Here is a 24,224-nt window from a genome sequence, read left to right as displayed (position 1 = left end):
CAGGAGACACAATCAAGGTGGTTTCAGACAGATTTTTTTCAGACTAGACTTTACAGATTAATTGTTAACAGCATAATAGACTAAATGTTTTCTGTTATCACATTTGAGTTTTCAGGTTTAGACAAGTGTTTTCAAGTGAACCATCTTCACTCCATCTTTTTCTCCTTCTGTGATGTCCGTCTGTGTGGTCTTATAATTAGATGTCTGCCAATTGGCTCAGCTTTCCTCTCTGAATGCTGCTGAAAATCAAATGATGGCAAAGCAGTGAGCAAATGATAGCTTGTAGTATCAGCAAGGCTGCCCATAGGGGGAGAAAGGCCAGAGCTTCCTGGGGCCAAGCCAAATAGGGGGCCCATAGAGGCCAGCTAAATCATGATCCACTGTAAAGTTAATCTGTGAAAATAATATTTTATATATAACCTAAATTATAACTACTGGTACCAAATTAGCAAACAATGAATTCTTTTAATTTATGCTGAAGAAAAAATATGGCAGGTAAATCTACTTTCTTAAAACAGAATTAGCTGTTTGTTTTGTTATGTTAACAATATAGATGGGCACCTTGTTGCACCATATGGAAAGTACTGTCAGACTATATAGCTAAGCCACGGTGCATTCAAATGTCAGGATACCAGGGAATTAAGTAGAAGAAACTGAAATAACTTTCAGAGAAAAATAATGAAATCATTGCACAATACAGGTGAAATAATCACAAAAATGGGTAAAATGTTGGCAGAAATAAGAGATGAAGTGCTTCAAGACTGGAAAAAAGGGCTTGAAAAATGGCAAAAATCGGCAACAATAAATGGTGAAAAGTGGTTACAGTGGCAAAAATTTGGTTAAAAGTGAAAAATAGGTTAAAAGAGGCAAAAAATACTTAAGTATTAAATACTGGTTAATAAAGGGAAAAGTGGGTTAAAATGGTTGGTTGAAATAGTGAAAAGTTGTAAAAGTGCAACTTTAGGTTTAAAATGGCAAAAAAAAATGGCTAAAAGTGGCAAAAGTGGGCAGTAACACGGCGAAAAAGAGTTACAAAGTTGCAGCTAAAGTAGTGCAAAGGATTAACAGTAGCAAACACTGGTTAAAAGTGGCAAAAATAGGTTTAATGTGGAATTAAATGTGGCAAAATAAGTGGAAACAGAACAGTGATGAAAAAGTGTTAAAAAGTGGAGTGATAAATAATTTGAACATTAGAACCCAATAATGGCTTGACTTACTTTCAGTAACTGTTAGCCAGGATGCTAGCACAAATGCTACTCATCTAACACATGCATTGATAACATCATTTTATCACAACTAGGGGGGGCCCATTCACTGGGTTTATCAGGGCCAAGCAAATACTGTGGGCAGCCCTGAGTGCCAAGTCCGCTAGAGGTAAGAGTTTAGTGAGTTTAGCAATGTGTTGCTGCATGTAACAAGGAAGTGACTACCCTTTGAGTAATGTTGGGATTTTTCTGTTACTGCCTGTTAAAGAGAAGGAGCTCTACTTTGTGGGCTGGACACCTGCTTCCACCCTGTGATAAGCCACAGCTTGCATTGGCTATGACTCATCATTGTCCTGGCTATCTGGCTAACCCAACAATTGCTGCGTCTGTGTTCAGGACATAAAGCAGATTTGGCTCAGTGAAGCTAAGGACTATATCTCTTGTCAACTTATCAATGACAGTTTCAGATGCAACTTGCTGTCAGATATCCACCTGTCACCAACCATGTCTTCTGGACTGCAGTAACTCTCTGTGTTCACCTTAGGACTAGTGTGTTTTTTACAGTAACAAATAACCAGCAGTGAATGCACTGAGGGGTTTCATTATCTTTAAATAGTTTAATAAATTAGTGGTATAGCCACAGAACCCTGAGAAGGTCCCAGGCTCAGCTCAGAGAGTGTTATTCTTAGATAATTTTTTATTACTCTCTTCAAATTCAGAAGCTAATTGACAACATTTGAGTTAATCAGGATGCATTTTAAGGCACAACTCAAACACACTGCTTCCTTTTGTGACAACTCCAAAGAAATCAGTCAAGATATCAGGAAGAGAACTGTGGAACTTCACAAGTCTGGTTCATCCTTGGTTACAATTTCCAAATGCTTGAAGGTGCCACGTTCATCTGTTCAACAATTACACACAAACACCATCATACCATTCAGGAAGGAGATGGGTTCTGTGTCCCAGAGATAACCATTTTTTGTAGGAAATGTGTCTATCAACATTAGAACAAAAGCAAAAGACCTTGTAAAGATCTTGGCTGAAGCTGGTAAGAGATTGCCAACATCCACAGTGAAACAAGTCCTGCAACGACATGGACTAAAAGGCCATCACTCCAAAAGCAACATTAGAAAGCCAGATTATAGTTTGTAAATGCACACAGGGACAAAGACCTTTATTTTTGGAGACATGTTCTGTGGTCTGATGAAACATAAATTGAACTCTTTGGCCATAATGACCACTGTAACATTTGGAGGGAAAAGATGGAAGCTTGCAAGCCTGAGAACACTGTCCCAACCGTGAAGTACGGGTTTGGCAGCATCATGTTGTGGGGGTGTTTTGTTGAAGGAGGGACCAGTGCATTTCACAAAATACATGGCATCATGAAGAAAGAACATTATGCAGAAACACTGAAGCAACATTTCAAGACATCAGCCAAAGCTTGGAGTCAAAGCTTGGGCTCAACGGGTCTTCAAAATAGACAATAACCTTAAGCATACCACCAAATTAGTTACAAAGTGGCTTAAGGATGACAAAGTCAATGTTTAAGAACAGCCATTACAAAGCCCTGATCTCAATCCTAGAGAAAAAAATGTGGGCAGAGCTGGAGAGGCGTGTGTAAACCTGACTCAGTTACATCAGTTCTGCCAGGAGGAATGGGTGAGAATTCCAGAAAACTCTGTGAGGAGCTTGTGGAAGGATAACCAACATGTTTGACCCAAGTCATACAGTTTAAAGGCAACACTGCCAAATAGTAAAGAAATGTATGTTAACTTCTAACTGAGAAAGTAATAAAAAATTCTCTCTCTCATTATTCAGGCATTTAACAAATAGAAATAATTTTGGTAATCCTAACTGACCTAAAAAAGGGAAAAGTTTAGTCTGATTTCATTACAGACAGTGAGAAATAAATATGTTTTTTTTAATAGTGTAGCTATGTAAATGTCTGGTTTAAACTGTATTTACAACCAAGTATTTTTCTATATATATATTTTTTTTGTCACATTTCTCAGCCTTTACATAAAGGTTCTAGTGTAAACTTACAAGTTACCAACTAAGGTGCAGCTTCCACCATAACCCACTTAAAATATTTGTTCAAAGTGTCTGTTAAGATGTCTTGATGCTTGTTCAGCACTGAAACAACCCTTAAAGGAAAAATTCTAAAATCTCACCAGCAAGTAGGAGCTGAAATGGGAATTAAATAAACCTTTATCCTAGATCTGCCTGGCTGTCATACCAGGCTGTGGCATTTTAAACAAGAGGGTTTGCCAGCTACAACTTGTTTAGGCATGTGAGGAGAGAATTAATCCAGCTTGCTGTGTTTGTGGTGCATGATGAGACCATCCTAATAAGGGAAAACAGGATTAAATTCAGCGTAATATCTCAGCTGGAAAAAAAGGCTTGATGACTTCTTGTGCAGGTTCAAATGCTGGTCAAAGAAAAAAAATGAACAGTAAAAGCTGGAGTGTTGATTTCTCAGTTTTTAACATTTCAAAGCTGATATTATTCTTAGAGTGTTTGTTTTTTTTTCTTTTTAAGATTTATTTTCTGGCTTTTTATGCATTCATTGACAGAGGAGCACAGTACAATACTGCAACTACAACAAACGAGGATTTTTTTAATTAACAGTGGAAATGAACTACATACTTACATACTTCTTTTATTTGTACTCTATTTCTATTGTGTTTCTGTCACCAAATGGCCTGTTTTGTCCTGCTTTGTCTAATACTTTTTGCTGCTGTAAACTGGAATTTCCCCTTGTGGGACTAATAAAAGAATATCTTATCTTAAGAGTTTATGGTGCTTGGTTTCATCTTCTCCAATTCTGGAAATGTGTCCTGTAGGAGGCATTTCATCAGGATTCATCAACTGAGAGGGCATCTTACAGGGTACTTTGTCATGTTTTGTCCTCTGGAAGGGCACCCAGGAGGACAATTTTGCTAACCTTGCAAAACTAATGCAATCCTATTTTGTTTTTTTTTTATGGTGGGAGTATATATTGCATTGTCATCAATTTGTTGGAGGTTTGCTGTTAAAAAAAATCCTTTGCTTTGAGTGAGTGGTTGTCAGAAGACAAAAAAATCTATTATGCCACACAGAGGAGAGGCAGCCAGAAAAAAAGAGAAATAAAACATTCTCAAAACCATCAAACACAAAATAATACAGGATTTTGTATTTCCACTAACAGACATTCCCCTTATTTCAAGCAAGCCTCATCCAGGCCAGCCCTTCTTTAACACTACAATCTGCCTTTCCACCATAAAAATACTTCAACTTTGTGCAGTACAGAAAAATCCTGTTCTCATTTTATTATTTTTACTGTTGGATTAATGTGTTACTCTTAAACCTCTTCAAGATAACCTCTTCAAGTACCCACCCCCAAAGCAGCCTATTATGATTAATTCCTTGGAAAACAGTGACTGTTTTTAAACCCCCCTGCATTGTTTCCTTTCAAAAGCCCCCATGGCAAAAAAAAAACCCTTCCGATTTTAACAAACTGCAGGATAGTCTGTGATAATATCTTACACCTTGAATGATGAGTTACTCAACCACAGCCTGTTACTTATTACAGCCATGTGAGAGATTAATGTTTAGATCAACACAAATAAAATAAAATACCAGGGCTGCTTGATTAAGGTAAAAATCATTACTGCAGTCACTGTATTTTGATCGTGTTGACATCACATTTATGTTAACACCATTACTGTCCATTAACATCATTGTTTTAACAACATCTGCATCACATCTAGACACTTTTAACACTTTGCAAAACAAGCAATAAAGAAAAACACATGAATTAAAAAGAAATAAAGTAATAAATAATATAGTAATCAAACTATATATATAAAAATACTGCTTTACCATAATGAAGAAACAACAAAATGCTTTATATGCCAAAAATACACAGATACTGTGTGTCTTTTGTTGACTCTAGAGCTAGGTCTTAAATTCTCCTCTATTTTTCCATCTATGAGTGTTACACATTGAACTACATTGAAGCAGGTTTGAACTACCTACCTGTGTGACAAATTCCATTTAGTTCAATGAAGTCTGCATTGTACAGTTTTTGTTGCAACTCTCTTTTACCCCCAGTTTCCACATATGTTGTGTCTCCTTGCATTCAACAATTTTACTCCTACCAATGGCTGCTCACTTTCACCCTTGTCCACAGGATGTGTTGCTCAAATCAAGTGCAGACCTGAGCAGACGAGTTAACGACGATTTGTCTATATTTACTACTGGATGGCAAATAAAGTTGCAGTCGAGACTCCATGGTTAGTAAAAAAGAAACACATTGTTCCTGAATAGACAGCCACTGAGGGCCCAAGAGGCCAAGCAAAAAACAAACAAACAAAAAAACCAGCCTATAATTAAAGCATTAAACTGGTCCCTCCTAGGCTCATAAAATGAAAAGTGCATTTCAGAACCAGATTGAGCCCAAAATTAACATTATCCAAGCTAGTACCAGCCATCAGCTCAACCAGACAACTAAGGATGGTGCAGAAAGCAAACTTTATAAGAAATACTGAATGGAAAACAAAGTTGTTTGGTTATGATGGTTTTACCTTTAAAGTGGGTCCCAAAAGCTTGGAAAACACTGCACTAACCAACTGATGGCCTGTGCCTCCAGTTATGATCTCATGTTGATACAGTGATGAAGACAGGAGTCCATGCATTGTGCTGTATTTTGAGTTGATCTTTGTGCATTGTCATTTCTGTTTGGGTAGATCTGCTCTACATGGTTTGTCAATGTCATGGCAGCGGCCTTGGCTGAAAATAGACTTGCTGTGTATCTTGAATGGAGCAGGGTGGAAATGCCCATCTGCAGACAGAGTATGTGCAGTTTGAGGGTAATTTACATCTGTCTTTGTTGTATGGAGTTAGCACTTCAACATTCTCAGCAGTTGCCAGACCTTTTCTGCTCTGCCCCCCTTTGGCAGACAAAAATGTTTTTTAGCCCCCACCCCTCACCATACACATCAACAAAGATACACATATCAATATACCATTGTCACACAGGTAGGAAGTGGTAAATGGAAGGAGTGTACCTCCCACTCCTCATGTTGCAGTGTTTCCCCTATATGCATGCAACCGCTGCTGGAATTTGACTGCCACTGCTGCATTTAAATGCAGCGTCCTGTTTTGAGTCAATACGGGGCCCAATTTGTTCCGTATTGTCGTCACGTCTTACTCTGCCACTGATTGACTAATATGTGTTGCATTTGTTGGTTGGATTGGTCAGCTAAAACATCAAACCAATCAGAGGTCGAGTAAGGCAGGTCTTCTTTTTACAAAAGAAAGTGGGAGAGAAAGATGACAGCTTCAGACACTCGCGGCACAAAAGCGTTTATGTATACACGGAAGTGAGCGGGAGAATAAGACACTTAAATGGACAGTGGATGGATGACGGAGAATTTTGAAGGCTGTCCGTCATTTTGACAGGCTGGAATGATGAGGATGACCCTGCATTTCAGCGCACACACAGAAAGATGCACAGACCTTTTCCATTTTGCACACATGGACTATGAATGAGGTTATTTATTCTGTTAAAAAATCTTGTAGCCAGTGGGCTCTCTTACTGACCTCGACATCGTAGATTAATGAAAGCGTGTCGGTCTCTGTGCTGACAGTGCACTGAGAGGCTGCTGCAGGTGTCTCAGTAAACATGCAGAGTTTTAAGGCCTTTGCGCAATGAGCCCATTTCATGTTGTTCTAATCATGTCTGCACATTGATGCCGAAATCGTAATTTTATTTCCCGTTTTTTTCTTTTTTTTTTTGGAACAGGTTCCATATTAATGTGTAATTTCGTATGTGTCCAAGGTGACTGATGATTCAAAACAGTTCCTGTTGCATCCACAGCGCTTGCTCACCACCAATACCTCACTTTAAACACCAAAGTTTGCTCATTTATCATGTGGATATCAACCATGGAAATATAACAGATAGATGGGTGAATGATGATTCAGATCAGCGCCTGTTGCTTTATTCTGTCTCGCTCACTCACCATAAAAATGACGAGGAGTGAACGCTGTGCTGCTGTGTTCATCTTTCTCTCAGTGCCATTAAAATGCAGAACCTCAAAGATTGTTTTTTGAGAATAAGTTTAGAAATAATGCTTCATTAATTAAACACTGCTAATAAAATCATATTGAATTATATCGTATTACAGATATTAAAGAGGAAATTACAATGACAGATTGTAAAATGGCATTACGGAATTTTTACGACCCTGTCTGTCAAAATGACAGAGAATAAAAAAAGTCCAACGCAACCTCTGACAAGAATATGAGTGCCCAACCAGGTTGATAGCACACCTTGTTGAAGTGTAGATGCAAAAATGTGTTTAGAGGAGTCATACAGATTTGCTACTGACAGCAGAGGTCAAATAGCTGCAACATAAGTGATGGGAAGTTTGAACCACTATTTTATCAAATTTAGGTTTTATTATTTTACTGAGTAACATATGCTCATATATATTTTTGTTCCAAAAAAGTTAAGTGTTATTTTTTTTAAAGACTATTGATGTTCAGTAAAAGCGTATTTTCTCAAATTTTGAGACACCTCATACGTACACTAGACATTTCCCCTGCCCATTACTGTGCACACAAGTACTGTATGTACTGTAGGTCCCAAGAGCTCTTCCTGGCAGTGCACGCTTTGGAGGCTCACATTTATTTTCTGGCACACGCACTTCACCTCCGCTGCTGAAACTCCATCCTAGGAGAAACACTGTGTTGAGTATACTGAGTTTGATTCTTTCTTAAAGATTGTCTTCTGTTTTTGCATGTCCTATTTCCAGATGTTTTTTATTAGTTTAACATAAATCTCATTCTTAAGTTTCTTCTTTTCCCTGGGTTTTGTATTGTTGTCATTCCCCTTGTCCCCTTAACATCTTTAGGGAATGTAACACACGTTAGGTCAAAGAAATTCTGCACATCAACATAATCTTTGCAGAAATTCTGAGCCTGAAACTGTCCTGTGTTGGTCTCTGTGGAGGCGCAGGAGGAAACACCTGCATGTATGTCAAGGATCACTGACCAGCAGAGTACAAGCAGAGACTCAGACACGTCCGCATGTTTCACTGCGGAAATACATGATTTTTCTTAGTCAATAAGAATATTTGTTGTCACTGTTATTAAAAAAGCAAAAGGCGTTGAAGCAGTTGTACTGATACTGAGATGAAAAACCAAACCTAAGAACACAACAATAAATCTAAAACACTGCAGCTTTTTTACCATCTGTTGAAATGCAGTCTTTTCTTATAGCTCCGGTATCTTCATCCAGAGAAAGAGGGGAGAGAACAGACAGTCTTTGCTCTGGTCTCCTGCAGAGCTGGTCAGTGAAAATGTCACTGAGGGGTGCTAGTATGGTCTCAGTGATTTGAGCGATCACCTTCACCACCTGCAGTTAATCCATCCAGTCCTCTGCTGTGCCCCTAATGAAAACTTGATTAAAAATAAAAGTCCAGTAAAAAATAATTAATAGTCAGCAGGTGTTGTGGGAGATGGGCCAGTTTCAGAGAGCCTGAGATGTAAAGTCTCTGCTGGGCCATCCCCACTTCATGATAGTGGATCAAAATGAGATTAACTGAAATGAAAAGGAGCGAAAAACAGAGAAAAAAAATCCAAACTTTCATCGTCAAAGGGGACCCCATGACTGCTCCAAAACTCATTAAAATTCTGTTTGTATTCAGTCTTTAGTGTGCTGGTAGATTTTGAATGTGAGTAGTGAGTGATGCAAAGCATGAATGATTGTAGATTCCTTATGCAAAGAGGGGAGAGCTTACCCACAAACATTAGGATGTGAAAATGAGGGAGATTTGGGGAAAACTGGCCTTTTTCTCGTGACCCTGTCTTCGTATGATGCTGAGTTATACATTTAAATATACTAGATGTAAAAGAAAAACAACTTTTTACCATATATTATATCATAATATTATATATTTCATACCTTGAAACTTCTAACCCTCTGGTATTTTTATGGGCATTTTTGTCCAAATAAGTCCTTCATTCACTTTTTTGCAGTCATTTGGATGTGGGACAGCAAATCAAAGGATGTTTTGTGAGACGTTTCTTTCCTTGATAAATTTAGAAATTCTTCCTCACATCATATTTCTCCTTATTTTCTTTTTCTCATATACACATCACATCGCATGTTTTGTACCACCCTGCATCACTAAATAAAATTATAAAAATATATACAAATTCTAATTTCAATTTATTTATTGGGTCTATAATAAACTGTACAATTTTTTGTCATTTCAAAAAATGTCAAACTCCTAAAACACTCAGCCTGTATCATCACATGCTCCTTGCTGATTCACGTATTGATACGGACGTCACATAATTGATGGCTGTAAATGCTGTGATGGCAGTCTTAGATATACATTCCCCATGGTGCAGTTAACAAAAAAGCAAACAGATGGCAGCAGTCATAAAACTGTATGATGCAGCGCAACAATGTGCTACTCATTCAAGTAACATGGATCATAGTGTTTATCTACAACCAGCAGGATAAAAGCAGACATACTGGATTATTTCTTGTGTCTCCAAACAAAAGGAAGTCAGGAGTTGCAAGCTGTGAAAAAAACAAGGTAAAACACTAGTGCAACACCAATCTTCATTGACAAACAACACCAGGCTAATTAGCAGTAGCAACAACAGTTTCTGTGATGGGTTCAACTCTTATATTGCATCCATGCATGTCTTACTTGAGTCTTTTCTTTCTGTCTTGGCCTCTTCTACCAGAGAAGTGAGGAAATGATGCAGAGAAGAGAGGGCTGAGGAAATACTGTATGCTAGATATCCTTTCCTCTGAAATGACACACAAGGATACCTTAGATTTGTTATAGCAGCATCAGCAGGCTATCAATACGCTGTAAGTTTGCTTTAATAGTTGTTTTTTTTTCTACAGAAAATTGCACTGTATTAATTAAAGCAAAATACAGATGATACAAGTATGTTTTCTATGCATGCAATTATACACATGGGATCATTATCAAACCCAACCCATCCTTTTAACCCAAAGGTGCCCAATGGGGTTGAGGTCAGGGATCTGGGGGACAGCTCTTTCACTCTGAAATCATCAGACCATGTCTTTATTGTTCTTGCTTTGTGCACTGGAGCAGAGTCATTTTGGAAAAGGAAGAGGGCTTCCTTAAACTATTGAAGTGATTCTACTGATGTGAAATGTTATTAAACTACATGGTGCTGCGGAATCCACTTGGTAGGTGATAGCAATAAGGGAGCTGAAAAGCCTTCCAGAAAGCCTACTCTTGTGTATCCTCACTCATCAGTCCTCTGGTCTCCCTCCTCTCGCCTCTGTCCTGCAAGTGTTTCAGGGCTTTAAAGGTGGTGGGTCAAAAGACCGAAGGTCTATCATTCACAAGACTTGAGACACACCCTAAGTGTCAGCACTGTGAATAACTACTGACCTGTCCAGGGCATAGCTGCTTTGAGCTGTGTGACTACATCTGACATTGACAATCTTCAGTGACATTGAAATGTATTTCTCTGAGAAATACATGTATGAAAAGCAAGGTCCAGAAATATCAGGGGCTGGACATTCTGAAATTGTCAAGAAAATATGAAAATGTATTCATATGTGAAAAGGGTGTTTAATCAATCACCTCAAGAAGAAGCATCAGAATAAATGTCAGCGTAAGTGAATTAGTTGCAGGCCCAGCTAAGAACTCCACACATGAGCTTTAAGTACAGTAATAACATATTTTCAATTTGTTGCCTCAGCCTTGAGAGAAGAGAAAAAAAAGAAAAGTCCAAAAATATGTGAGTGAAAGAGAAAGATGAAGCCATTTGTCCCTGAGAGTAGCTGAGTCATTTCTCACTCTGAGTCTCATTTGTCAGTTTCAGCCTGTGGGCCCAGTCACAGCTCTGACCGTATCACTTCACTCCATCAAAAGCTCCAGCAGAGACCAAGACAAACACACTGATAACTGTCTGAACCTCATGTAAGACCCTGAGAACCCCCAACACAGTTGATCCTTCTATCTTACAATTTAGAAAAGACAAAGTTTGAGAAAAAAAGTCTCAGAAAAGTTTTGAACTCTGGTTTAATTTTTTTGGAGATCTGAAATTAAAGAGCAATTAAACCCAGAGTTTCCTCTGAGGTGAATCTAGAATAATACAAAATGTCTTTAGAACGTCTTGGAACAATATCTGTCAAGCATTTTATTGCACGTTCTGCACTTTGAAAAGTTGATCATACTTTTATTTTTTTACTAGATTCATATATCTTTATATTATTCTATTTATTGTCCTGTGTCTATGTTTTTTATGGTTTTATGTTTAAATGAAATGCAAAACAGGAGTGGCACTGCAAATTTCATTGTATTTTTATACAATGACAATAAACCATGAGCCACCTATGTGCAAAACGATGACATATGCTCAAGTAGAGGACGCACTTTGTCATGCCAATGTCCTTGCTGTTGACTGTGATAACAAACAAATCATGTTTTTCCTAGAATTAAGTGGATAAAATACTCTTCTATATGATCATATATCTTCAACATACCTTTGTAACATAATTTGAACTATCGTTTGTTGGGTTTGTTAAATTCGCTTCTAGTAACATTGCCAGACTAACCCTTTATGTGGTAAGGAACAATATATGGTCATTTCAGTTTACTTCCTTCATGGCCTCCTCCCATTTCTCTGTAAGACAGTTAGTTGAACCAGAATGATCTTTCTCAACCAATCACTGGAGATCAGTCAACATCTCAAAATGTGACAACACAGCATCTGACCAATCAGCAGTGGCCCAGAGCGTCTCAAACTTCCTGTTTCCTCCAGAACTCCAAAAACGCAGTTTTACGTCTTTTTTGGTCACACATAAGTAGCTCTAAAATCATAACTGACCATAGTAAGATGATTAAACATACAAAATGTCAAGATTGGTGTTGTTTTCTGAGGATTCCAGCAAATACCTAAATTGTATATTGAAAAATGGGGGAACAATAATTGGACATATGTCAATTTAGGGGTATTAATTGTTGTCTATATTAAGGCATATGGCCAACTCATCTATCAAGCCATACTAAAGGTATTTTCTTGCCAAATAACTTCTTTTAACGTAGGCCGAAAATACTCTATAGTGTAGTTTTATGTTGCCACAAATTAATACAAAAAATGGAAAGTGATCCAGAGGTAATTTGACTAATTTAGACATTTTCAAGGTAGTAGTAAAATAGGTGTGATAATTGGTCAGTTTTATAACCTTATAACAGTCTTATCATGCTTCTGTGCTTTATATCAGTTTTTATTTTTTATAGCCTTATCCCTTCTTTAATTAATTTAGAAATCTTACATTTGTGACATTTTCATAATTTTTGAAAGAAAAAGAAGTGGTATAAATAGTGGTATATATGTGATTTCAGTCAGTTTTATATCTGTGTAATATTTGTATTATATTAGAAATACACTAATCAGGTCTTTTAATGTGAGTCTCATCACTACAAAAATCCACCTAGTTATTCAATATTTGATATTATTATAGCTGTCCTGTTGGAATACTTACATTAAACTGATGGTACCACAATAACTAATACAGTATTCTGAAGCTAGTCATGTCTGGCCTCTAAAAGAGGTCTGAATCTAAAAAAACCTCACCATGTCTTGTACAATGAAATCAGTTCAAGATGACAAGTTACGAGGCAGCTGAGGTGTTCCGTTCACAGTTAAGTCAGTTCTGAGAGCTGGTTTGTTTGTGAACCATGAGAGCCGGCTTTCATAAGAAATGCAATTTTCTTTATTCTACTTTTTGTCATTTTAAAGACATAAAAAAGTCAGTATGGTGCCGAAGGAGGGGCTGTTTGGAAACCGAAACACAGCCTCTTTTTACTGAGCTGAGCCCAAAGTGCGGGTCTCTAAAAACAGCTGTAGTTCCGATCATTCTGAGGAAGGCTTGACAGACATGCGTTTTACCTTTTGTTTACTAGCAGATCTAATCAGTTGATGGGGGATCATTAATGATTACTTGTAGGTGCTCCACCTGTTGTGTCTACCCAAGCAATCCAGTGTGGATAAAAGCATCCATAACCACCTCCGCATCAGTCTTAACTATCAGATATCAAACTGTTTTCAGTGAGCACTGGGATTCATCCAAACTAAGCATTAAGAATTTTCATTTTGGTATCCAAATGCCCCTATTGGATAAAAATCCCTGTCAAAGCATTGTACAAATGGGGTGCAAAAGTTTAGTTGAGTTGAATTGAGAATTTCAGACTCATAGTAACTGTGTAACCTTTTTTATAAAGCTGGTCAGAGTGCTTACACTTGAGACCATTTGACAGTGAGACAAAACTTAGCACCCACATGATCAGAAGGAATGTATCTCAGTGTCTTTCGGCATGGGGTTAAGATTGAGCAAAAGTGACTATAGTGCTGCACTTAACCCCAATATCCAGTTCAGTGGCCCCTGCACTAAAACACTCTAAAACACTCTTGTGACGTCTGTGAGATACAGGCTGCTCCAAATCCAATGCATTAAGAGGTTATTAGAGATATTAAGTCTTATCTGAATTGAAGTGAGCTTAATCAAGTTACTGTTTGATATGTTTTTGAACTATTATTATTTATAATGTGCATGGCAGCAGTAGCCTCTTCTGTGCTTTCTCCGAGGTAAGGCGACTTGAACTCATGACCTCTGTGCTTTTCCTTGTTGCTTTGACTTGTCTGACCCCTCACACAGCACCTGGGAGTCCTGTAGCGTGCTCCTGTGCGTGTTTTTTGTGTATTTGAATTTCAGTGGAAATTTGTGATTCAAGCACAGTTTATTCCAAATGAAAGAATGTGATATTAGATATCTGTAGCAATTCTAATTGCCTGCCAGAGGAGGTGAAAGTGAAATGACTGAGGGTAAAGCATTGTGTGGGTGTTTGCCAAAGTGTGTGTTAGACTTCAGCACTGATTAGTCTTGACCTGTGTGTACATGTTGAGCCTTAAAGGGTCTGAAACACGCCTCAACCTGCAGACCAAATAAATCTGCTCAGGGGGGACTGTGGCTACACTTTCACCTTTCACTCACTGACTCTCACTGTTTTTCACAAACACATATCACGTGTATGCTGTATGTCAGGCTATTAGCTGGGAGGACAGTAAGGTTGTTCCATGTTGATAAACAATACAATTTAATGCCAAAAGTTACATGTAGTTCATAAGAAAGGCCCTTAGGAGAGGAATTAAACCATCAAAGATATCAAACTCCTGTACTGTGTCTAAATTGTAGAAATATGTTGGCAAGTATGTTTGCAATTTTTGGAAGCACTACATGTTACTTGTTAAGCATTAGTAATGCATTGGTAAATATTTTACTCATCATTTATAAAGCATTAATTACTTTTTATATGTCATTTATAATCAGCTGTAAATGCTTTAGTGATGCAAAGGAAGGCATTAGCAAAGGGGTACAGTTAGAGTTGAGGTAAGGGTCAAGATTAGGAATGCTTTACTAATGTTGTTTAGTTTATAAGTGACATTTAAATAATTATCACCCCTGATGTTACACCTAGAGACCACTTGCAATTTCCAGGCCACCGGGACATCCGCAGCACAACCAGGGGCTTGTGGAAAACCTACTACCCACCCAGACAGTACCTTTGGGTATGCTCACTTGCCACATCCACCCCTGACTCTGCTCTATAGGTGTGGACTTTGATATTTCTTTTTTTCAACAGATTATTTTCTCATGCCCCTGAAACATGCAAGGACATCCAGAGCATGACCAGAGTTATGTCAATCCTCCCTCTTGCTCAACAGTGCCCTCATGCTGGCTTACTCACCTTAATGTTAGGCCCAAAGAGGCCTTTAAAGGAACCCTGAATGATCAGAAAAGTTCATCTTGTTGGATAGATATTTGTCTCATATGTATATTAAACTAAAAAATAAACTCACTAGATTTCCTCGATATCTGCATTTTGAATAAAATTGAGCTTATAAACTCACCAGAAGGCCACCATGTTTTGGTCCACACTGGTACTGTGATGTCACTAGCGCTCCTCGTTGTTCCTATGCAGTAACCGGTTTTCCAGACAGAGCAATCTAGAATGGGTAGGCTCCATGTGGCTAATGTTCGCTTTGCTAGTCCAATTTTAATGCTCTCTGCATGTTACTGTCTAAAAGCCTGTGGTGAATGAGGATGCAAATCGCTCCAGTCAGAAGCTAATAACAAGTTGACCCTGACACAGCAAACTTACAACTTTATCTCCATTTACTAGATCAGAATACTGCCAGTCCATGTTACACCAATGAGATGTTATCAGTGCTATCAGTTTGAGTTGAAGCCTAAAGCCACAGCTCTCAACTTGCTGCCTGGGGCCCAAGAGTGGGTCCCAGAGCCTTTTCCAGTGGGTCACGGATGTGTGCATGGGAAACTGAAAGATTGGGGCAAAAGACAGTGTTGCAGTTGTATTTTGGGAGCATTAGGGAGGTGGTGGTAGTTTATGCTTGTTGTCAAAGACAAAGGAAGTATACATGCAGAGACTGATTTTATGGTTGCACTTTAGCAAAGAGTGATGTAAATGTAGGTTCATGTGAGGAGTGAAGCCACTGAGAAGACAGTGATGTCTTATACTATCTTAGGTCCAAAGTGCATCATTCTTTTGGAGTTGTTCTTAGATTTGGATCAGTTTGTCATTATGGAGGTGGCGATGGGCCCTGAGGCTAGACCGGGTGAAAACCACTGGCTTAAAGCGTTATATTAGCATGGCAGTGTTCATTAACTGGAGCTATAGTGGCTGCTAGTGGCAAGTGTCTGCATTACAGTTTAAATGGCTTGTTTGACCCGGATTGCAGACATGCATCGATAAATGTCTATGTTGCTGATTTTGATCATTTAGCAGGCTAACCGTGCACATCCTTACTCCTCCCCATACTACACTGGAGGTTACAGTGGGCCAACCTGTTTAATTACTGGAGAGTCTGGGCTAGTCAAACTTTCCCTGGGGTATAAAAATCACTCACATATTAAATTTAGATTTTATTTCTCATAATTGCTGATGAAATTTAATCCTATCAGCTAAAATAAGTAGCCCTAATCCCCAAATCTCACTCCTAGCCATGTTATTAAAACTATCACATTTGCTTTTCTGAAGCTTGTTTGAATTACAGCTACACTTTCCTGAAGTCTGTCATTTTTTCTTTTCTGTTTTGTTATCTTAAGGTCAACTCTGATAATGCTGTAGTTGCTATTTCTCAATGTCATTTCCCTAATTTGTTATGTTGTCTATCTATTATTTAACCTGGTAATAAGAGCCACCTTATTTATGAAAAACACAAGGAAGAACAGTCTGGACAGGAGAGGTAATCTGAAATAGCTCAAAATAAAGAAATCCGGATGGTAAAAGTCTGGATATTAAAACACAGATGTATCAATGAAAAACAAAAAGGGATATAATCAGGACTACAGTATGGGCGAGCCCCAAATATACCCTGAGGTAAAGTTTGGTGGTAGGTTAATGTAAGCTGTTACACCTTGACCCTTCGACTGTGCAGAGGATCCAGACCTGAGCTTAGAGGGTCTGATTCAAACAGATGGAGAGGGAAAAGCTGCAGAGTGCTTACATAGCTGCTCCTGCTGAATAAATGTACAAACAGAGAGAGAAACCCCATCAGCCTGTGTTAGCATTCTGTACACATGCGGAGTGTGGAAGTGCAAACTTGTAAGTTCACATGAGTACGCATAAAAGGAAAGCAGTTCATATTTGCTGCTCTTAATACCGTGTAAAGAATGAATTATGGAACAGCTGGAAAGTCCCTTCAGTGTTGTTTTTCATTGACATCTCCTTCACATGGACAGTTAAACGTGTGCTGTTTGTGTAGAAAAGTGATAACTAACGTTATATTGAGAGTCTTTAAACCACTCATGGACTGTAGGTCTTTTTCTGGATTTTGTGCAGGATGACAAGAAGCAGCACATCATAACAAAGAAACTGTAGAAAATAAATAATTAACTTAAGGTTGATTATGCTGTGATACATTTCTTACCTTACTACTATAATTGGTGGCCTGTCTGTCTTTCTGTCTGCCTCGATTTGCCAGCCACATCGTTGCTCCAATTGTTCTTGACACCTCTCAGAAGATTTCTAGGGTGTACTGGTTCGAAACTGGTGCCATAAAAATCTTAAATTTAAATACAGAATCATGAAACACAGTTTCACGCAGTTTTTTCCGCTCATAGGCCTTTTCAACCGAGTCCTCCCATGGTACTGTGAGTTCTATGATGTACACAAACTTGATTGAAGGGGACCAGAGGACCATGTCTGGCCTAAGGGTGGTGGATGCAATCTCAGGTGGAAATACTAACTGTTGGCCAATGTCCACAAGCATCTTCCAGTCATGAGCCATGGCTAGTTGTCCATTTTCTGGCTTGGTGGCAGGATGTTTGGGCTTTTCCTGTCCCTCCTTGACGAATGCTGGTGCCTTGATGGTACTGTTTGCTCTCAGGGGCAGGGAGTGGGCTGTACTTCTTCTGATCTCAAGTTTCCTCTTGTCGGCGTACCTCCTCCACCACCAGCTTCCTCCTCTCTGATGCTGAAGCCTTATGCCAAATTGGTTTGCTCGCCACCAGGCCAAAGCCTCCTCTTCCCAGCTGTACATGCCCCACAATGTCTTTGTGCCTCAGGGCTGCTGTAGCTTGCTGCACTGCGTTGGATGGTGTCCATTTATGCCCTGTTACCAGGGGTGGTGCAGCATTACTGATGGTCTGATCTCTGGAGTCCTTCAACGTCATCGGAATCAGACTTTGGAGCCCTTGTGCTCTTCAGTTAGGCTTGCGAGAGGTAGTTCAAGGACCCCTTTACCATAAAGGCTGATGTTGGAAAGACATCGTGGGACTCCAAGCCATTTCTTCACGTATGAAGTCATGGTTCGCTCCATCTTCTCCACAGTTGTTATTGGGACCTCGTAGATGGTGAGTGGACACATTATCCGGGGGAGGATACCGAATTGCAGGCACCAGAGCTTAAGTTTCCCCCTGCAGTAGGGTCTTGCTGATGTTCTTGAGACCGTTGGCGATGTCCTGTCTTAATTGCTGCACTTGATTTTTTGTTGCTGAGATTTGCGTTGTACCATCTCCCCAGGCTTTTGACAGGCTGTCCTGACATTGTTGGTATGGGGTCATCACCAATGCAGAACTTCACGTCTTTAAGCTCTCCCTTGACTATTGAGATGCTTTGTGATTTGTTTGGCTTTATTTGATTTTCAATCAAATACAAAATTGTTGTGCCATTCACTTCCGCTTTCACCCCTCCCTGTCAACATGTCGTCACTTCCCCTGTACCTTGGATTTTGGATGTCGGATTTGGGAATGGCTTCCCACCAGAGTTGAATGCCTTCCATTTACTAGGAGTTCATAACTGGGGGTACTGGGAGTTGCTCTGACTTTCCAAGTTAGAATTCCAAGTTCAGGGTGCATTTTTGATGACCCATCCAACTGGCGGCTTGGAATTTCTGAGGTCCAAGACTAAATGGGATGCCCCATCACTAAACCACCATGCCAAAGAGGAAATGGCCTTTGCTCTCAAACACATGATAGAAAGACAGAGACTACACCCCGTTCATGAGTCTGTTTTTTCTTTATAACTGCGGAAGTAATGGAGTCCTGCACAGGGCTCTAGAGTACTAAATGGTTGTCAAATATATTGTAGTGTAGGTTTGGTATGCATACATAAAAATACTCAGAGCTTGTGTCAGTCTAAAACCTTGTTCCTCCATTTTATTTAATTTTTTTTTCTTTTATAAATCAGTGCTATCGGTCAGCATTTACATCTGGCTGTAGGTTTTAACATATTTAAAGCAATACGAAGTTTCAAAAAGATGCTGATTATGACCATTCAGTGTTAAATCATTTTTAAAAGAGTTTATTCAATTCCCTGAAAAGTGATGATTTTGAAGATGGGAGGTTTTGGCCCAACGTCAGCATTATGTTCATCATATGAAAGGAATTTGCATAATTTTTGACTACTTCACCAGTTTTGATGAATAAGGCTGCCTTTTTGCAGGATGTGTCCTTAGATCCTGTTACTCAACATTACCTATGATCCACATAACAGTTTGTCGGTTGAGTATGAGCCAACTCCACGTGTTGCCTCTTCTATGTGAATGATGGAAACTGCCTTTTAATCGCTCTTTTTTTTCTTCTAAAACAAATTAAGGAGATTATCTGTACTCACACCACTTGGGCATTTTAGTAACATAACCATGAATAATGCAATTACATACATGCAGCTATATCAATCACTGGTCAAGACATTCCTGAAATGAGATACTATACATTTGAGATGACTCCTATACATAGACTGTTCATTGAAATAGATAAGTATGCAATATTCAATATTCAGCTACCTGTGGCACACATTAAACTTAGCAAAAAAATGCCAAAGGTCTCTCAGTATGGTACTGTCATCAGCAGAATAGATTGGTTAGTTTTATTGTTAGTTTCTTCAGGGTGTCAAGGTGTCAATCCTTTTATTACACCGCCCTTTTATACATCAAATCATCAATAAAAACAAAACTAATATGAAAGATTAACACTTGAACATAAAAAACCCATAATACCCATAATGAAATCATGACAGGCTTCACGTGGTGATCGCTGTATTTTGCTTTTATTCTGACAACTTTCGGTGTGACTACTTCCTGCATGGAGTTCTGTTTCTCTCTTCACAGAGATTGGGCGCCTTCCCCTGCACTGGTTCTCCTGGCACTTGCACACCTGATCCTCATCACAGTAATCACCACCAGCTTCTTAGCTCTTCTCTGAGCTCTCACCAGAGCCAGATTATTTCTGCATCTCCTGTGGTATCAGCCAACTCCTAGTGCTTTGTTGCTACTTTGAGTCATTACTTGAGATTTCTACTACGTGTATCTACCTGTGACTAACCCTGCTCTCCCTCCGTCTCTTCCAGTGCCTCCACAAGCTGCCAGTGCTAAACCCAATCTCTGCCACGCTGCCTCACTCTCTCCCTGGATTCACTCACCAGCCTCTCCCCTCAAAGCCTCACGCCTTCAGCCCTCATGTTCTCGTGGATTCCCCCTCACACCCTGGACCCTGGTTTCCCTCCTCTCTAGTTTCCCCACAATAAATTCATTTTACTGCTTCAACTGTGTCCGGTTCTGCATTTTGGGTCCAACATTAAAATCACGATCTCCGGATCATAACACTTCAGGTTTTAAAAAACTTGTTTAGAAATATAAATTGGTTTTCATTTTATAAATATTAGTAAAGTTACAGTATAGGTTTATGACATGTGATCATGTGCATAAGTTTTAGGCATGTAGGGTACTAAGTATTCATCACAGGCCTGATGTGCCACAACCTGGCGCTGGAGAGAGTGGAGTCAAGCTTAAAACATGTCAACATACACATCTGTCACTCAACAGCCAAGGTCAAGTCCAACAGCATTTCTTTTGTTCTGTGATACATCCAAAGACCACCAGCATTTTTCTGGTTCCTGGAACATCCAGAGCATAACCAGGGGCTCCTGGCAACCCTACCGCCCTTCCTAAGGGTTTTATCAATGAAACTAATAAAATCAGCTATGTATCATTTTCTTTGATGTGGGTCTTGGGGGGCGCTCATTGTTTCTTAGGTACAAGTGTTTGCAGGGTTCTAAAGAAAAAAGGTTAGGAAACACTGCCCTAGGCCATGCTTATCATGCTTGCCATATCCTCGTATGCCACCCTAAACGTGTAGACCAGTGATCATCAACTGGGACCCCAATATGAGGACCCCTTAGCTTCCCATTTGGGACCCCAAAAATGACTAAATTCAGAAAATATGTGAAAAATAAAAGATTTTGTGGTTTTTAGGGTTTCTTTTGTCTTTAAATCTCCACAGCTATTAAATCAACCACCAAAAAAGTAACATCTGATTAAATATGCACTTTTCTGTTCCAGCTTTCCACTTAAAATGCTTTTTTTCCTGCCTGAGAATCAAAACAAAAGGCTTGTTTCCTGCATTTGTTTTTAACCAATCACGAAAACAGCATGTTAGTATCAAACACAGTGATGGACAATATGACAGCCCCAGGTATGCAGCCTAGATTGGTGGCTGTAATATACCACAATAATACCACAAATACCTATTCAGTAATGTGTTAATTAAAGCAAAAGCAAAATGTTTTTATAAGTTAAGTTTATTGCAAAGTTTGGCTCCCACATCGCCTTTCAAGACAAAAGCCGGCCCATCAAATGTAGTTGATGATCTCTGGTGCAGACTGTTATTTTTTTCTGCTGTCTGTGAGTTTTTTGTTTTTTTTTGTTTTTTTTGTTGTTTTTTTTTAAGTTTAATGAGACATAAAGGAGCAGTGACATCAGCAGGCATCAGTGTCTGTAGCAAGTGTCTAAGCTGCCTCAAAAAGCTACAGAATCAGAAGGACATGTCAGACTGAAGCCAGAATAAGCTAAAAGAGCAGATCACAACTGCTGGCGCCACATTCTGAGGATATTTCCTTCAGTGTTGCAGCCATAACCAGGAAGTTGTGGAACTTCCCTTTTTTGTTTCTGAGCAGGACTACTCTGGAAACTGTGCCAGGTGCTTTTACAGTTTATCTTAGTTAAACATCAGCTTCACTCACATGAACAGGGCAGACAGGCTGTCCTAACACTACATAAGCATGCCCTGCTTTTTTTATTTTTAGAGGGAAATGAATAAAGGGGGAGTATTTAGACAAAAAAGTTAATGATTTACAGGCCAGGTCACATCAGTTGGGCTAGGGTTCATGTTTTGTTTTTTTCATGTAGAAACACAGGAATGGATCAGAGATGCATCTAGTTAGAACAAGCTGTGCACAAAATCATTTAGGATTCTTTGTAAGAGTGACTCATAATCTAATGGTGGGTAGTTTAGGATTTGTATGAAGAGTCTGGACATGCTTTCGTATTGATAAACTGATCCTCATCTTAAATCCTGTGTATTCTGTATATTATCATTTCATACCACACGTAACACTACAGAAACGAATACTTTTTTATCTTTTTTACATTAATGTAAAAAAAAAAAATACAAGTAGACCCTGTCAGTGTTTTTCCAGCTTAACTTTCTAACTTGATGCTGTTATAGAGGATTTGTTCTGTGTTAAAGCTTAAAAATTGTGTATCAGCTTTATCACAACTAAATTCTTGCTTTTATTCATGTGTGAGGTATCAGCAACATGATCCTGTTAAAAGAATGTATCAGTGGTCTGTGAATTCTCCTCCCTTGCATTTGGTAACTTTTTATTTTATGTGCGTGTGACTCAGACGCATTGAAAGTATTTATCAGCTCCACAGAAACTCATTTAATGAACCCTGACTGCACCTCAGCACAAGTGAGGGCATGTACAGTTTCTACAGTAGGAAACAGTGAACCCTGACTTAATTCTACATATGCTCTCTGACTGTGGTGATACCTTATCATTAAAGCACACAATGTGCCTCAAGGCATATAAATATATTTGTTTGTCATGACTTGATTATTTGATTGTTTGTTTGTGTTAGTAGGATGTTGCAGAATGCAGAATAAAAGAATGTTTGATAATATAGGCTTTACTTTCTCCACAAGGAAAAAAGAAAAGCTATTTCCAGCTGTGAAGTTTCACTCTAATACACTACTACCACCCTGTGGTCACTACTCATAACTACAAGTCATTTCAATAAAACTTGTAGATAGATCCCCACACACTAGATGGCGCCAAAGTACCATTGATGAACTACAGCAAACTTCTCTCAAATGCCAAACATCTCTTGAAAAAGAGCATAAAAAGGAGATGATGCAAGTGAGGCTGAAAGTTTGATTCAGACAGCCAGTGGAGACGTCGTTTCATGCAGGATGATGGGCCTCAAATGAGATCTGTCAACAGAGAACAGCTTGGAGATTGATTAAATTGAAGTTCTGTGGCTTGATTAACTAAAAAAGGATTATTAATAGAATTTTAGAGAAGACTTTAATTTTTTCTTGTTTTTTTTTGGGGGGGGGTTAAAAGGGAGTGTAAACAAGGGAAACTAAAGGAATGAAAGAAGTAGTAGAGGGAACGGAAAAAAAAGAAGGAACAAAATTAATAGCATGATAAAGTAATGATAACAAAAACAACAACAACTAGAAAAGCACTCAGAGAGCGCAGCCCCCCACCATCAGCATAATCTCCCAGTAGTGAAGAATCCTTTAAAAACATTCCTGGATTCAGACGGTGATCCTGATGACTCCCAAAATCTAATTTACCGTTTACGCCCTCCCCGGTGGGTTGGATGGTGAGGCAAAGCATTGACTTTGCTATGTGTGGACTGTCATGGCGGAAGCACCAATGGTTTCACCGGACGACTTAAAGTCATGGCAGATGGTGAATATTCCTCTATTCCTCCCAGCATTGTGAGTATTGTTGCTTCAATTAACTGTCTTTCTCTGTGTTACGCTCCGACTTGCCTCCTTGACCGAGTGTGTGTCTTACAAAGTCTATACACTAAAAAACTTTGAATAAGTTACTCATGTCCGCCATCTCCTGGTGTAAAGTGGTAACAGTGCAGACCTCTGCCATTAGCCCTATCTCCAAATAGTACAGAATCCTTTAAAAAGTTCCTGGATCAAGACGGTGATCCGGATCAGTCCCAAAATCTAATCAGTTCTTCCTTATGCCATTTCTGACATTTCCTGAAAATTTCATGAAAATCTATCCATGACTTTTTAAGTCATGTTGCTAAAAAACTAACAAACAAACAAACTAAAAAACTAAGAAACGAACAAACCCACCCGATCACATAACCTCCTTGGCAGACATGTTTTCTCTACAAAGATAAGCATTTCTGCCTTGTTGCAGCTCCATCTGTTTCTCTTCTCATCCAGGATTTGAGAAGCAGCCCAGCACAAGCGCCAAGTGTGCCATTCAGGCGCATCCCTGACCGCAAAACTCTGCCTAGAATTGGACCTCATTAATAGCAAAGATGTGACCCACATTTGGGACCTGAATGACGGTCCTGATATGGCCATAGTGCGTGACAAAAGTATCTGAACCATAGCAAAGCCAGACC

The sequence above is a fragment of the Cheilinus undulatus genome, linkage group 2 (assembly GCF_018320785.1).
Source record: "Cheilinus undulatus linkage group 2, ASM1832078v1, whole genome shotgun sequence".
Taxonomy (NCBI): domain Eukaryota; kingdom Metazoa; phylum Chordata; class Actinopteri; order Labriformes; family Labridae; genus Cheilinus; species Cheilinus undulatus.
The sequence above is the reverse complement of the archived record's forward strand: the minus strand, read 5'-3'. Positions refer to the sequence as shown.